The following is a 15,401-nucleotide window of genomic DNA, read 5'->3' on the forward strand; positions in this document are numbered from 1 at the left end:
GGATAGTTTTGTAAATATTAATTTACTTTAATATGATTTTTCTTTTATGTTGTAATCAAATTTCGATCCTAGAATTATCCTGGGATTCTATTCAGAGAAGGAAGGAAGTGGAGTTTTTTTCATTCAGTCACAACTGATTGAATTTTTGTAGTAAATTCCTAATTGCAGGAAGTTAAAAGGATGAAATCCACTTTTGTGATACTTTGAATTCAGTATCCTAAATGAAGGCAAGGATGTGATGGAAGTCCATAGGCTAAGGGCTAGTAGGAAGTACTGGCATTTAAGGATACATGGTGGAACAGTAAGAAGCAGTCCACTATGATGCCCGGCTGCAATTGATACAAGTTTCCTATCTGTAATTCTATGAACCTCAGAAGAAGGGGCAAATCTCAGTTTTCCTGGGTCTTCTGAAAAATTTTTGGTTCTTGATTTGTTGACTATATGTAAAAAGCTGGAATGAAGAGCATGTGACTGTTATGCCTCATCAGAAGTTCTATATGGGTCTTATGTTAGGACCTACTTACACAAATCTACTTAAACAATTCTACTTACACAAAACGAATAGATTCGTTTCCTCTTTCGTTTCTCTGTGTCCATACAAGTTCTAAGATAGTATGTATCCTAACCCTTGATTAGCATCTCAAAGTAGTGATAATTTACAATGTGTGCTAACACTAATAACAATGTGAGAATACTTCTGCTCTGTTTGGCGGACACTGACACTGAGCTATTTGTTTCAATGTTAGGCCATAACCAATTCCTGGGAAACACCAAACGTTCAGTTTCAGAAGATAAACTTTCATTGAAAACTCAGTTGGAAGCATGGTTGTAAAGTTGAAACAGATGACAGTTACAGAGATCTTGAGTCACGTAGTATCATCTTAATGAGAAGAATCAAATATGGAAGGAAAAAGCTTTCCAAAGAATCTTGAATATCATTTAAATATTCTAGTTCACATGATACAGCTAAATATATAGAATGAGAAGATTTAAGGAACATTAAGGTTAAAACTCAAAAAAACGATGTTTTTTCTTCCCAATCTCCACATGTGACTGAAATGAGACCAAGGTCCAGCCTGCTCAATTGGAAATGGAACTTCTACTAAATGTGTGATCTGTGCATGTAGGAAGGGGTTCTGTCTTACCAAAGGAGAAAGGATGAAACATAGTGAACTCTATGGCAGGTCAACAGCATTTACAACAGGTGAAATTGGCCTTGAGAGTAAACTGAGTGCTCAACAGACATCTAACACTTCAAAGTAGAAGATTCATTAGGGGCATTTCAAAGACAGAAAGAACCAGTCAGAAGGACTCTAACTGTCCACTAAAAAGCCTCCTGGCAAAATGTCTCAATAGAAGTGCTCAGATTAGGTTCCTAACACAGGAGCTACTACTCCTCAGATGAACGCAATTCTCTGTTTGCAAATTTACTCATAAACCAGATCCACAAGGCAGAGTTATGAGGGAGAACAAGACTGAAGTTAGAGCCTGTCATCCTCAGATGAATAAAATGCCAAATTCATAGAACTCAGGCTATTAAAAGGGAGACAAGACACAAGAAAAACAGCAAAAATAACATCTTCAACTGTCTACACCAGCCTGTAAGTACACAGGCCAAAACAAGGGCTACAAACAATCAGTAGCTTGGGTTAGTGTTTCAGTTTGCAGGTATGCTTTAGTTTAAGGGAGAAAAAAAGAGAATTCTCTCTTTGAGAATTAAGCTGTTCAGTGCTTATTAAATATCGTGTCTCATAACAACTAAACTGTGCATGAGTAATGTTTATAATAGTTACACATTAGTGAGGACTGCATCCTTGCAGTATGAAGATGAAATATATGTTGGGCTGTATTAACAACAGTGTGATCAACAAACTGATGCAACTGCTATACTAGAAACTTAAGATAATCATAGAGATTCACTGAATATGCTGAGTTGGAAAGGACACTAAAGAATCATTGAGTCCAAATCTTAGCCCTTCACATCCCCATTCCCAAGAGTAACATCATGTGCCTGGGAGTATTACCCAAACACTTCTTGAACTCTATCAGGTTTGGTGCTGTGAACACTTCCCTGGGGAGCCTGTTCCACTACCCAACCACCCTCTGGATGAAGAACCTTTTTCTAATATCCAACCTAAACTTCCCCTGACACAATTTCAAACCATTTCTTCAGGTCCTGTCACTGGTCACCAGAGAAAAGAGATCAGTGCCTGCCCTCTTCTTGCTCCCATGAGGAACTTGCAGACTGCAAAGAGGTCTCTCCTCAGTGTCCTCGTATCCAGGCTGAACAGACCAAGTTCTCAGCCACTCCTCATAAGGCTTCCACCCAAGGCCCTTCATCATCTTTGTTGCCCTCCTTTGGACACTCCCTAATAGCTTAATGTCTTTCTCATTCTGTGGCACCCAAAACTGCCACAATGTTCAAAGTGATGCCACATCAGTGCAGAGCAAAGTGGCTCAACCAGCTGGTGATGTTTTATCTGATGACCCCAGGACACAGTTGTCCCTCCTGGCTGCCAGGGCACTGCTGACTCATATTCAGCTTTTCATCAGCCAGGACCTCCAGGTCCCTTTCCATGGCACTGCTTTCCAGCATCTCATTACCCAGTCTGTACAAACGTCCAGGGTTACCTCATCCCACATGCAGAATCCGGCACTGTACCTTGTTGAACTTCGTATGGTTGGTGTTTGCCCAGTGTTCTAATTTTTCAAGGTCTCTCTGCAGGGCCTCCCTGCCTTCGAGGGAGTCAGTAGTTCCTTCCAGTTTTGTACCATCTGAAAATTCACTTTATATCCCATCCAATCCTGTGTCCAAGTTATTTACGAAGATGCTGAAGAGCACAGGGCCTAAGATGGAGCCCTGTGGAACCCCGTTAGTGACAGGTCACCAGTCTGATGTCACCCCACTCACTATTACTCTCTGTGCCTGACCCATGAGCCAGTTGCTCATCCACCACATGATTTGGTTATCCAACTGTGTGCTGGCCATTTTGTCTAGAAGGATCCTGTAAGGGATGTTACTGAAAGCTTTACTGAAATCCAAAAAAAATTATATCAACTAGCTTCCAGGACTGCACTCAAGTCATTTAGGTAGATGTTGAAGAGCACAGGACCTAAGATGTAGCCCTATGGAACCCCACTAGTGACAGAAGACCTGCAGAGGTCCCTTTCACTTAATTTTTTCTATGACTGCATATTTTAAGAGCTGAGGTACAGTGCAATAACGAATATTGGAGAAAGAATAGAGCTTAAGTCATACCAGGAAACATTCTAATCAGGATTTAACTACAATACAGATAAGGCATCCTCAAAGGCAATTTGCACAGCTCTCAGTCTCGTCCAGTCACATGCAAGATCAGCAGAAATCGCATCAACTGTATCCCAATCCAACATTAGTTCAATGTGGTAGATGTCAAAGATAAACTACAGCTAATAATTTACTTGCTAACCATGGGCTAAGAATGTTACCTTAACAATTAAAATGGTTTTGTGGTAAGTAGAGTTAGTGAAGCTTTGTTTCAGAAGAATTCGGTTTTTTTTTTTTTTGCTCCCTTGTATTATTCAACATATATCTTTCATACATTCATTAGGGGAAGAATCAGCAATACTGTGGCTGGCTGAAGGACTAGCCAGCAGCCATCTGCTGCCAAATAAAATTTGTAACAATTGAGTTCTGCTTCCACTTGATTCTGGGGTCACAGTGACCTGGGTTTCACTCCCTCACTCAGCTGCTGTATTTGTAAAATTTATAGAATTTCCATCCCTTTCTAAATTTATTTATAAATATTCCTTCCCTTCAAATATGATTGAAATTGAAATATTGTAAGATCAGAAAAAGTCAGAGTTCTTTAACTCCCTTCAAGCAATTTTTATGAAGTTGTTTTCAGATTAATTTATTCCTATAGAACATATAGATTTTCATTAAGAGTTTTTCCTATAGAAAACTTCACATCAGATAAATATTGTGTAACTGTAATGTGCCTTAGATACTTTAGGATGTAAATGTTATTAGAGGTAGTAACTGTGCTACATCTGTAGCAGTGCAATAGATATAATTTTCTTCAGCCTAAGGCAGCTCCTGAGGTCAGGTCTTCAAAATATATGCACATGACTTTTTACTTCAGCTATTGTTGGAACATAGGTACCAAGAGAGAATATACATAATCACCAAATCAATGTACAACTCCTTTCTACAGAATTTCAAAAGGCTTCCTACTTGCTGAATTACATTACTAACTTTTTATATTAACAATAGAAATTGAAATTAATTGCTAAATAAAACCATAAGGTCTAAGATCTTCAAGTGCAACATGAATTCTACATTACTTACGGAAGTTTTGATACTGATAGTGTTAAAATAAGTGTATTATAGAAGGTTACAATCATCATACAGAGACAGATTGTGCTTAAATGGAAAACAAGGGCGAAAACCTGATTTATTTACTAGATCACCTTTTACTTACAAGCTATGAAATCAGGATCTTAATACTTCAAAGAAAAAGTTTTGGGGTTGCTGAAATTTTCATGTACTTTAGTTTTGCGTTTTTTCCCTCCCAGAGGAGAAAATAAGTGTGTTTGATAGAACTTGAATGAAGAACTGGCAATATTTTCTCCTCCTTAATATGCCCCAAGGGATGTTCACACTTGTTCACTCTTTGGTCTGACATTTCAGAAAAAAATGAAAACAAAAAATCTCAAACCAACCAACCAACCAAAAACCCAAAACACCACCACCAAAACAAGCAATCGAAAAACCAAAACAAAATTAAAAACTGTATGCTTACCCAAGACAGGATATTTTAGTTGCTGAAGTTGTGGTGCATTATGCCATACCTGTCTCTTTGATAATCACACTAAGCCAGTGTTCTTTAGGCCAAGAAGTGTAAGTCCCTCAGAAGTTAAATACCCAGGGACTCATTGTCAAGTATGCCACGTGCACTGGCAGAGTGTCAACAACAAAATTGGAAGTAATTTTCCATTCGCTAAGCTTATAGTTTACTAATTAAGATATTCCTTGAAAAGGGGGAAGACTTCAGACCATGGACATAGCTGAAATGAGTACCCTAAATGGGTGACACCTTAACAATAAACTTTTGAGTATTTTAGCTCTGTTTTTTTACCAAGTCAGGATTGTAGCTTCTCTTTCACTTGTTTTACTTTTTTACAGATGTACAAATTTAGCTTTTCATGTACTTGGTCTTGCGCTTATTAACAGCTATGAAAACGGAAACAAAACATGACTCATTTTACCTCAATTAAGATTTCTATAACATAGATTTTTTCTTTTTTTACGTCCTCATAGAGTCTCTATATAGTCAGTGAAGAGAAAACAGACATTTTGAAGACATGATTCATCTGACCAGTTGCAGAAACTTATTTTAGCAATTATTTTAGAATTACATTAACCACTAAAGGCCTCTGTGCTCACTTCACAGAGCTTAGGGTGGCTTAGATGAAAATATAACTACTTGTACCTAGACAAACCCTTCACGCCAAGGAAACTTTAGCTAATAATTTCCATGATCCGTATGATCATAATGTTATTCTTTGGATGAGTAATTTTAAATTATTCAATGTAGTAACAAGGCTATTATTATCATATACTTAATGTTTGGTTTTATTACTGCCTAAATAAGCCTTTGAACTGAAAAAAATTACAGTTTGCACCACTCTGTCCTTACACCATGTGTAGGAGATTATACCGTGTAATTTCTGCACCTTTATTACTTCTATTTATGGCAGTGCTTGTGTAGGAACAAAAGGAGGGCCATCCATAGTGAAAACAACACTATAACCACCACATACACAAAAACAAAACAAGTGAAAAGCTGGTGAAAAACAAGCAAATACATGCAAGCAATATGTATTGTAAGGCTACAGTCTGCATATACACTTCCCAATTCAATAGTTAAGTACAGAAGGGATAACCTAGACAAAAGTGGATTAAACATATGAGAATAAAGAAACTTCTAAAGGAACTGAACCACCTGGCTGATCTGCCCAGGGGAAGATTAGAAAAGCAAATAGTCATAACTCCAGAAAACACTATTTGGATCTGTTCCTGATCTTTTTAACCCATGCCAACATTTTCTCTGTCAACTTCACTTTCTGCTAAGTTTCTCCCAGGGGTTCCTTTCAAATATCTCATCTGCCAGACTGAGAGCATTGTCTGGGTCCTGATTTCACAGTAATGCCCAGTACTGCCCAGGCAACACTGCATCGGAGCCTCAGTTATTTCAGAAGAATGGGATGGAGTCCTCCCATGCCCATTTCAGCTTTTTTTAATCTCAAAATGAGCAGCACAGCCCATTATTCCAGCAGCCACTTGGATGGGTTTGGTCTTTAACACCAGAGTCCATTACAAAATGACCAAAACTCAAGTATTTACAGCCAGTTCTATATATGAAAAAAAGCTGCACACTGGGCAAGAATCTGTTGGCCAGTGCTTGGTCATTGATAGTATTTGGGCAAAGGAGGAAAGTCGTCCTTCCTACCTATCATCATCTTAAAAAAGGACTTAGAGATTCTATTTATAAGGAAAATAAAAACCATCATGACTGGAAATTTTGTACATTCTTCTCTCAGAAAATAAATACTCATCTCTGTGAAAAACATAAAACCTGAGGAGTTTGCATGTACAGTAGTCACATAATTCTGCAATAACATAATCTTCTGGACAATCTTTCCAAGTGTTATATTGTTCCGTTTCTTACGCTATAGAGTAAACTCAGCAACAGTTTCTTCCATCTTTCATGTGTGCAGAGTTCTGATGAGAAGGATGGGAATTTTTAGTAGCAGTTGTGCTTTTTCCCTTGCTGAAGAAAGAGAACTACTTGAGAAGCCCATGACCTATAGAGTGACAAGTCTGAAATGAATGCACCTCTTGCATCAAAATAAAATTACAAATTTATCAAAACATCTTTGGAAAACTTCTGGTTTAAATCCATTTTATTTGTTAGTCCGATGAATGTAATAAAAAATCAAAGAGAATTCTCCAATTACCAGAAATTCACAAAGATGTTGTAACAAATAAACACAGTTTTCGTGACAGACTACACATGTAATTAAAATAATGGGAGCTAAGAAGAAAAGATGATTCTATGTATAAAGATGATTCTGTGAATAAAGTATGAATGCAACTACTTTCCAGTTACTTAAAAGGTGATATATGGGAAAGTCTGGATTTTGTAGATCCATCTTTCATTTTTTAGGTCTGTCTTTCATGGTGGCAAAAATTTAATCTATGATTTCAGATTCACATCCAAAGAAAAACCACTTAATCTTCTCATTTGGAATACATAACTTGCATATCTAGTTCATATATTTAAGCTTTGTGCTATTTTCATTAATGATATCCACACAAAAATAATACTCGGTCTTTCCACAAAGGAACTCTTGCTCAAGACTGAAGAGAGAAAAGTTAAAATGCTGTCAAAAATCAATGAAACATGTAAACTTCTCTACTAATATATCTCATCATCCTGAATGGGATTAATATACATAAAAAAACACCTTTAAATCCAAGCCATCCAGCAGCCATATTTTTTTAATGAAGACATTTATTTTGAAGGATTGGAAAAAGCAGTTTCAGATTCACAGATTTGCTGTTATCATTCCAGAGTACTTCTGATACGCTGCCATTACAAATAAAGTTGTACTAAACAATGTGCATGCCTCTCGTCTCTTAAGATTTCTTTTCTGTAGTGTAGAACTATCTTACCACCAAAAGTAAACAGTGAGGTTCATTGTGAATGAGACTCCACAGCAAGGCAAAACCTATACTGTGTGTTTGTTTCCTACAATAAGATGAAAAAATAATTTGTAAGCCAGCTGAACCCCTCCTTGGTATAACAATATAAGAGAACATTTACAAATGTATCTTGTACAAATATGGTGCTCCATGTCTCTCCATACAAATCTAAAACTATTTGCTTTCTGTTCTACATGATAGTGTCATTCCATGCCTAAATGCTGTACTTGTAACATGAATGGAAGTTTTTCCTTTTCTATCAGGAGCTTCCCCAGACATAGACACTTCCTGAAACAACTTTTGCTGCATAATGTTTCACTCTCACTGTATGACGCTGATCTTTACTTATGCCTATTAGATGTGCTTCTGTCAATAGAGAATGGGACTTTGCCCTTCTGTTGCAAAAGCAAAAGTTTGTTAAACGTTAAAAATACAAAATAGTACTAAAACTATTATTTAGGGCCTCTACTGGAACTTTGAATTGATAACTCAAAAATGAAGGCTTTTTTTCTTCTCTTATGCTTAACAGCTTTCTCTCTAATGCACTCTATCAAGCATGATGCTTGCTCTCTCTCAAAAGAATAAAAAGCACTTGCAGAACTTTAGTTAATGTATTTTTACACAAAATACAAGGTGAAGACATTTCATTCAGCAAATCTGATTTAATGCAACACAATTTGGAGATCTGAAGGAATTACTTCTCTTCACATATGGCACATCATAAACAATAATGATTCATTGCCAATATTAGCCCAAATAAATTATTGCTCTAAAATATGACATGAAAGATAGTGTTGTTAGGATGCTATTCTCTCATTATTTTAAACTATTTTAGATTGAGTTATTCAAACTATTCCTGCTAAGAATAGCTACAAATACCAGGACAGATCTAAAGCTGGTTTGTGAGAGTAGATCTTTTGATGTCATCTGAAGACAGAATATTAAATAGAGTTATATCAGGTATTTTTCAAAATACCTAGAGCAGAATGGGATCCTGAGTGTTGGAATTATCTTTCTGTTCTTATTATGGTTAGACTGAGGTGAGAGACCATCTCACTGTTTCTATGTAAGTATTAGGTCAGGGATGCTTTAGTGCCAGCGTATCTATAGTTGGGTACCACATATGGGGAATTCTGAACACCTAAATATTTAAATAATATTTGCATAATCTGTTCAAAATTAGGTAATTAGGTCCAGAGATTCAAAGTATCAGCAATTCTTATGAATTCTTATAAGCCATTAAACTCATTTTAATTAAGTCAGAATAGCAGAATTTTCAGTTAAGATGAGTTATAGTCCCTTTTTACTACCAGATAAATGTATGTCTGGGCATATAATGGTCATCACACTGAAAAGGCCTCATCTTTCTCATGTCGAAAGGAGCACATGAAGAACATGTGCATGGCAAATCACCGGCAAAGAAAAATTACACACAAGGTCACTGCAAGTGCCTAGTAAATGATTCTTCTGAACTAAGTGCTTATGCATTTCAAGAAAAGTAAAATGATATTCAAAAGAAGGACATGTAAGAAGAATTTTAAAAGGGTATCTAAGGTGGGATCTATGCAACATCAATTACATGATGATCCTGAAGTAACATACTTTCTTAGTCATCTAAATGTTAAAGTTGTTACTTTTTTTTTTTTTTCTTTTTTTAGTTCTCCAGGATTTAGTATGACATTCTTCATCAACCCTGGACTGCTTTCACCAAGTCATATGTTCAAGCACAAGAACAGCTGCAGTACCACTCTTCCCTCCATGTTTTGTTTCTTTGCTACAAATGTGAGACAGAAGAAGGGTAAGGAAAAAAAAGGAATGTCTGATACTTGGCCTCAAGTAGAAGAGAGTTATCTCTTGTTCTGGGGAGGGGTCTAAAATCAAATACAGTATTCTGGATGCAGTTTAACAAATGCCAAGTGGTATGAGTATCAATATAATGGATAATTTTATATATTAAACCACTGAACATATGGTATTTCAAGTTACAGCCACAAGGTAGCAGAATAACTTTAATTTGAGCCACTTTTATGATGTAATGGTTGCCCAAACAGACAGGAAAAGCATATATTATAAAAAAAGAAACCACCACACATAACTCTGTCCTCCCACTCTCAAAAAACAATTCCCAGACATTCCTTAAAGACAAGTATGGTAACATTCAGCTGTGCCTTGAAGTTCAATGAAAGGAAAGTCGTGGTAATATGAACACAATCTCATTAAAGATAAAGACTTAAAATTTATTTCACAACCCACAAACTTTGTCTCTGTTTAAACTCCTCTGAGGAAAACAAATATTTTGGAGCTGAATTCATTATTAATCAATTTTGTTGTAGAGTTCTAAGTAATAATAAGTGTTTTACTGTCTGTACCTGGGCAATATATTGCATAGTGAAAAAATGCTTTCATTTAAATTGATTTTTTTCTCAGTTTTAGTTTACAGTTTACCTCAGGCTGTTATTGCACTTCAAGAATAAGCTTCCTCAAGGGTCTAAGCTCTGATGCAATTCAGATTTTAAGTATTTAGGCTAATAAATATTAGCCCTTATATAGAACATTTTAAAATCCTTCACTTTCACAGACAGAAGACAGTTCTGCAACATACTAAAATTTCATACAGTATTTTGAACTTTTAACTTGTATACTTGTTAACCCTTTTTTTCCCATATTTTACTAATTTCTTGGCATCTTCCCCAGTTCCCATGACCTAGAGTGAACAGGCCATTAGTTTCATTGCATTATCAATTTCCACAGGGTCTCATGAACCTCTCACCTACAGGAAGAAAAAATAGCTGAGATTTTTTTACTGATTATTTCTCATGTCCATTTTCTGGGCATAGCCAGATGGGCCGATCTAGTCTGATCCTTGTGGTGATGATGTTTTATATGTATTGCTTGTAATACACATAAAAAATCCTTCCATAGTATTTGGGAATGATGGCAAGTAAAGACATGGGAAGCAGAAGGGTAACAGAATGTAATTACAAAACTCATGTGAGATTAGCTCCAAGGAAAGTAATAGGCAATTTATTTTTGATTTATTAATTGCCTAATGTTAATTATTCATGCAAGAGATCATTTTCAAAGGTATTTAACTATCAATATAACCAAGTTCATATCTAGTCTGATTGCAAAATCAAACAAGAGAAAGAAAGAAGAAAATTACATTTCTAACTGATAAAGAATTTGAATGTGAATGCCAATATTTTTGTGGCTATAAACCTGATACAGAATAAGGGAGACTTCTTAAAAATTAAGGCAAAACTTTCCTTCCGCTTTATATACTTAAACTGCTGTTTCTTCATGTGATTTCCCGCAGATATGAATTGGTTTTGATCCACTGCTTACATGGAAGATGAAACTATGCACTTTTTTCTCCAAGGTAGGGAGGAGGAGATTCAAGGCTGAGGATCCCTTAAGGCAAATTCATGAGTCTTGATACATGGTAAATGTCACTGATGTGCCAGAAGCCATGAAAACATTGCCCTTTTGCAACTCTAATTACAGTAAACTGAAATCAATACTTGAAATTAAAATTAAATGTAGGTAATTATTAAACATTTTCAACCTATTCTGTGTTGCTGAGTCACTACTGCATCATGCTGTACAAAAACTCCACAGAGTTGAAAAGTTTTGTTCAGTCATTTACTTCACTGATGTTATCACTTCTTTACAGAAAATAAGATATTTAAATTTTATCAAGGCTGGCCAAAAAAATAAAGGAGAAAGCTAGAAACCCTTCTTTTATTGCCTGGTTGGCAGAGAGGAGAGATAAAGTGGTGAAGGGTTACACTAAGCAGTCTAGGAAATGGGGAAATAACTGCTGATTAAATACAGATGCTGAACTTAAAGTCACTGCTAATCACACCCACTGGGTCTTGCTTTAGAAAAGAAAAGAGTAAAGACATGACCTCCTTTCACTCATCATTTACTGCCACATAATTCCTCATTAATAAATATTATAGTGAAATAACTTCAGTATTCTACAAATGTCCCTACACATACACAGGGTAGTACAAGGACAAAATGGAATGACTATTTGTAAGAAGAGAATAAATCACAAATAGAGGAATTAAGGTCATGAAACAGAAGAACCCGAGTAGACATTAGAGATGAATAATTGAAAAGATAATAAAAGGAATCCATTTAAACATGCAGAATGCAGAAAGAGCATTAAAATAAAATTTATGTTAAAAGTGATAAACATAATACTAGAGTACAGAGTTAAATATAAAGTCTTGAGGCACTATGGCCTGATTGAAATAGAGTCTATATCTATTTTGTGACTACTAAAAGGCTGATCCAAGACCAATCACGATCAAATTAATGATCAGAAAATAATTAAATTCTAATTTATCCTTGTAAGTTTCAAATATTAAAACTCTACTTTGCAATGTTTCAGCAAAACAAACCAATGTAAAAGACATATGAGCTTTTCTAGAATTTATTCTTGCACATACCAAATGAAGAAGTACACAGTGGTCCTTTGAAATGCTCATAAATCAGTGAGTTCTCACTCCATAAGGCATGGCACTGTTTATCATACCAAGTCAGAAAAGTTGCTAAAGGAGTTATGGGATGCTATCAGAAAGGCATCCAAAACAATATATTACTGACCACATGTTTTTTGTTTGAGAAATCTTCAGTATGCTGCCTGTGGAGCTGGCAGGGAATACTTGGAATATATTTGGAAATTAGATAGATGATAGATAGATAGATAGATAGATAGATAGATAGATAGATAGATAGATAGATAGATAGATAGATAGATAGATAGATAGATAGATAGATATCTTACTGCCAAATATATTTGGAATCCAGTTCCACATAATCTGTATGGGTAAATCCTTTTTTCCACACTGACTTTCACTGTAGAGGAACTTGGGGTTTTCCCATGTGTATTTAATTTCAGGATGGATAAATGTTTTCCTTTAAAAAAAAAAACATTCATTATGCCAGCAGAAGTCCTTAATACTTATATTTTAAATGTACCAGTTAAGACACCTATTATTCAGAGAACTGTGATTACTCACCCTGGACCAATTAAACAGCTACAAAGCAGAGCACACAAATTTCCATAAGAAAATCTTACTTCTAAGCACCTTCAATTTAAGCTTCCCTGAAATTTTGATTATAGTTCATGCAAAGACACAAAGTGATACAATGAGATCAACATTCTTTTATGGAATATTACATCAGAAGAAAATGAGGGACTATGCATATTTGTGGTGGACATTTCTTTTTCAGGTATGGAATACTTTATATATATATGAAGTGTGGTTCATGAAAATTATTTACTGTTTCACTAAATATTAAACTTTGATTCCTGAAACATATGAACATTAGAAAGCCACTCTGGATAACAGCAGAAGTCTGTCAAGCCCAGAGTCCAGTCTTCAGTAGGGGTAACAGGCAAATACTTGAGTAAAAAGAGGGCAAGGATATACATTGTCCCTCCCTTAAACCTGCAAGCCTTTTCAGCTCCTTGTGAGCTAGAAATGGTTTCTATACATTTTGTAATCATCAATGAATTTCTATTCTGTCAAATTTTCCACTTCCTCTTGAATCTATGTAGATTTTTAGTATTCGTGACATCCTTTGTCACTAATCAGCTACCTACTGCATGAAGATCTATGTCTTTTAATTGTTTAAAAACTGAGTCCAGCTGGTTTCACTTATTTTCTCTCCCTCCTTCCATTGCACCCCCATCTTTATCTATCCTTATCCCCCTTATCTACATTAACATCTACAGTCTACAGCATTATCAAAACTGAATTAATAATACATAACATAGCTGCACCATAGTATCTTATTATACATCAGCTCCTAAAGACTGACTGCTCCCATTTTTCAGAGCTAGAAAATAAGACAGCTAAACTTTGTGCTAGTGTTCATAATGTTCTAACTATCCCCCAAAAATTGTCTGCTTCCTAATCTATTAATATATATCAATTTTTAAAATCTATAAAAAAGAAATGGTACATACTCTTTGCCAGGAAACCTTCTGATTTTTCTTCACTCATGTCAACAAAAATATAAATGAAAATACTATATGGGAATACATTCTGCAAAAGCATAGCAATTCAGTGAATTACTATCTTACTCTACCATGGCAATCATTCCTAGAAACAGTACTGTATGAAACAGAATTTTGAGAGAAATTAATTAATGTGGTGAAGTGGGAAAATCTCCAAACCCAAAATTACAGGGCCTGATAGACACTGCAGAAGCTGGATTCTGCAAACGGCAGGACTCTAAGCCAAAGTGTATCACCAAGGATCTGTGACTGTTTGGTTTGTTTCCCCATAACTTTGTGTTTCTATATGATCAAGATTTTTACATTATTGTTGCACAAGAAATAAATGTTCTCAGGCCATTTCATATTTAAATGTGTTTAGCATATGGTTTTCCTAATGTTTGGAAATATTTTCCACTGGTTTTCAGGCCAACAAAGTGGGGAGATGTTTTCTGTTCCAGAAAACAGCATTAATGGTGTAATACACAAAGACTGAGGAGGAGAAGCACAAAAGGAAATAGTTTGCCACACTGCAAGAGTGAAATGTTCTTTCCCCTTTGATTGTGTTAAAATTGTCTACCTAAACAAACAGAAATCTACTTTAACTATTATCTGCCAAAGTGCTACTTTCAATAAGAACAAGACTGGACTTGAGGCTAATTTTAGTTTGGATTTATCTTATTTTACTTTGTTTGTACAGGTTTTTTCTATTTTGCTATATTTTGCTTAGGGTATGTAATCCAAATTGTCTTGTTCTAGCACATCTAGCTTAGAAATCTCTTGTTCTGATAGCATGTTTAGCAACTGAAACTGCTTGATCTGGCAGTGATGGCAATATTCATTTAAAAAGCAGAAAAGATGAATTAGTCTACTAGAGAGATTAGGAGTTATCTTCTCACACATAGCCTGTTCCAGCTTCTGTTTGAAGCCAGTGGGAAGTTTTCAAATTGCTTCAGCTGCAGAGAGATAATTTTTTCTCTCAAGCAAATCATCAGATTTTTAAGCTCTGCCTAAATATGGACTTCATGAGAATGTCTTTGATGCTGAAATCTCACCAAATTCTCCCCACAGTAAGAAGCAGAAAATTTTAAACAGTCTTTAGAAGACTTAACTTCTAAGACAGAAGTACTGTCATTACAAACCTTTTGTATTTCTATTATTTGTTTATGCTATTTTTCATTAGCTCATAATTACCTTTACAATGAGATTTTTGTCTTGATCTATCCCAGACTCACTAAATCTAATGAAACAAACTTGTAAGTTCTCTGCAAATATTCCATTTCACTTTTTAGTATCTTTTGCATTACAAAATATTACTGTATTCTGAATAATTTAGATGCCTGTACAGTATCTGTCCACAAGAAAACTATCTGTTGTCTTGTGGAAGCATTTCAGTTTTTTACTACATTCTTTTATTGCTCTGCAATTTTTAAACCTCTTCCTGTGAAAACAATTAATATGAACCCACTTTATCCTTATTACACACTTTCACAGTGCACCTATTTCGTTTGTAAATAGAAGTAAAACCACAGTTTGTTAGCAGAAATGATAATGCCTGTCCATAAATTATCAATTCCACTATGAATTCTGAGTGTTCTCTTTGACACCACTGACCCTTAAATCAAGCACACAAATTCT

General features: G+C 35.4%; 1 long non-coding RNA gene across 1 annotated transcript in view; it reads right to left on the bottom strand.

Moving 5' to 3' along the window:
• LOC126646900 (uncharacterized) overlaps positions 1–15,401 on the bottom strand; it is a 58,474-nt gene that overhangs the window by 20,256 nt on the left and 22,817 nt on the right. The window contains exon 3 of the long non-coding RNA XR_007630453.1: positions 12,546–12,676. This is a non-coding gene — a long non-coding RNA (uncharacterized LOC126646900). The remainder of the gene's footprint in view (positions 1–12,545; positions 12,677–15,401) is intronic.

This window comes from Myiozetetes cayanensis, unplaced genomic scaffold (genome assembly GCF_022539395.1).
Source record: "Myiozetetes cayanensis isolate MyiCay16 unplaced genomic scaffold, myiCay2020 scf4, whole genome shotgun sequence".
Classification (NCBI taxonomy): Eukaryota; Metazoa; Chordata; class Aves; order Passeriformes; family Tyrannidae; genus Myiozetetes; species Myiozetetes cayanensis.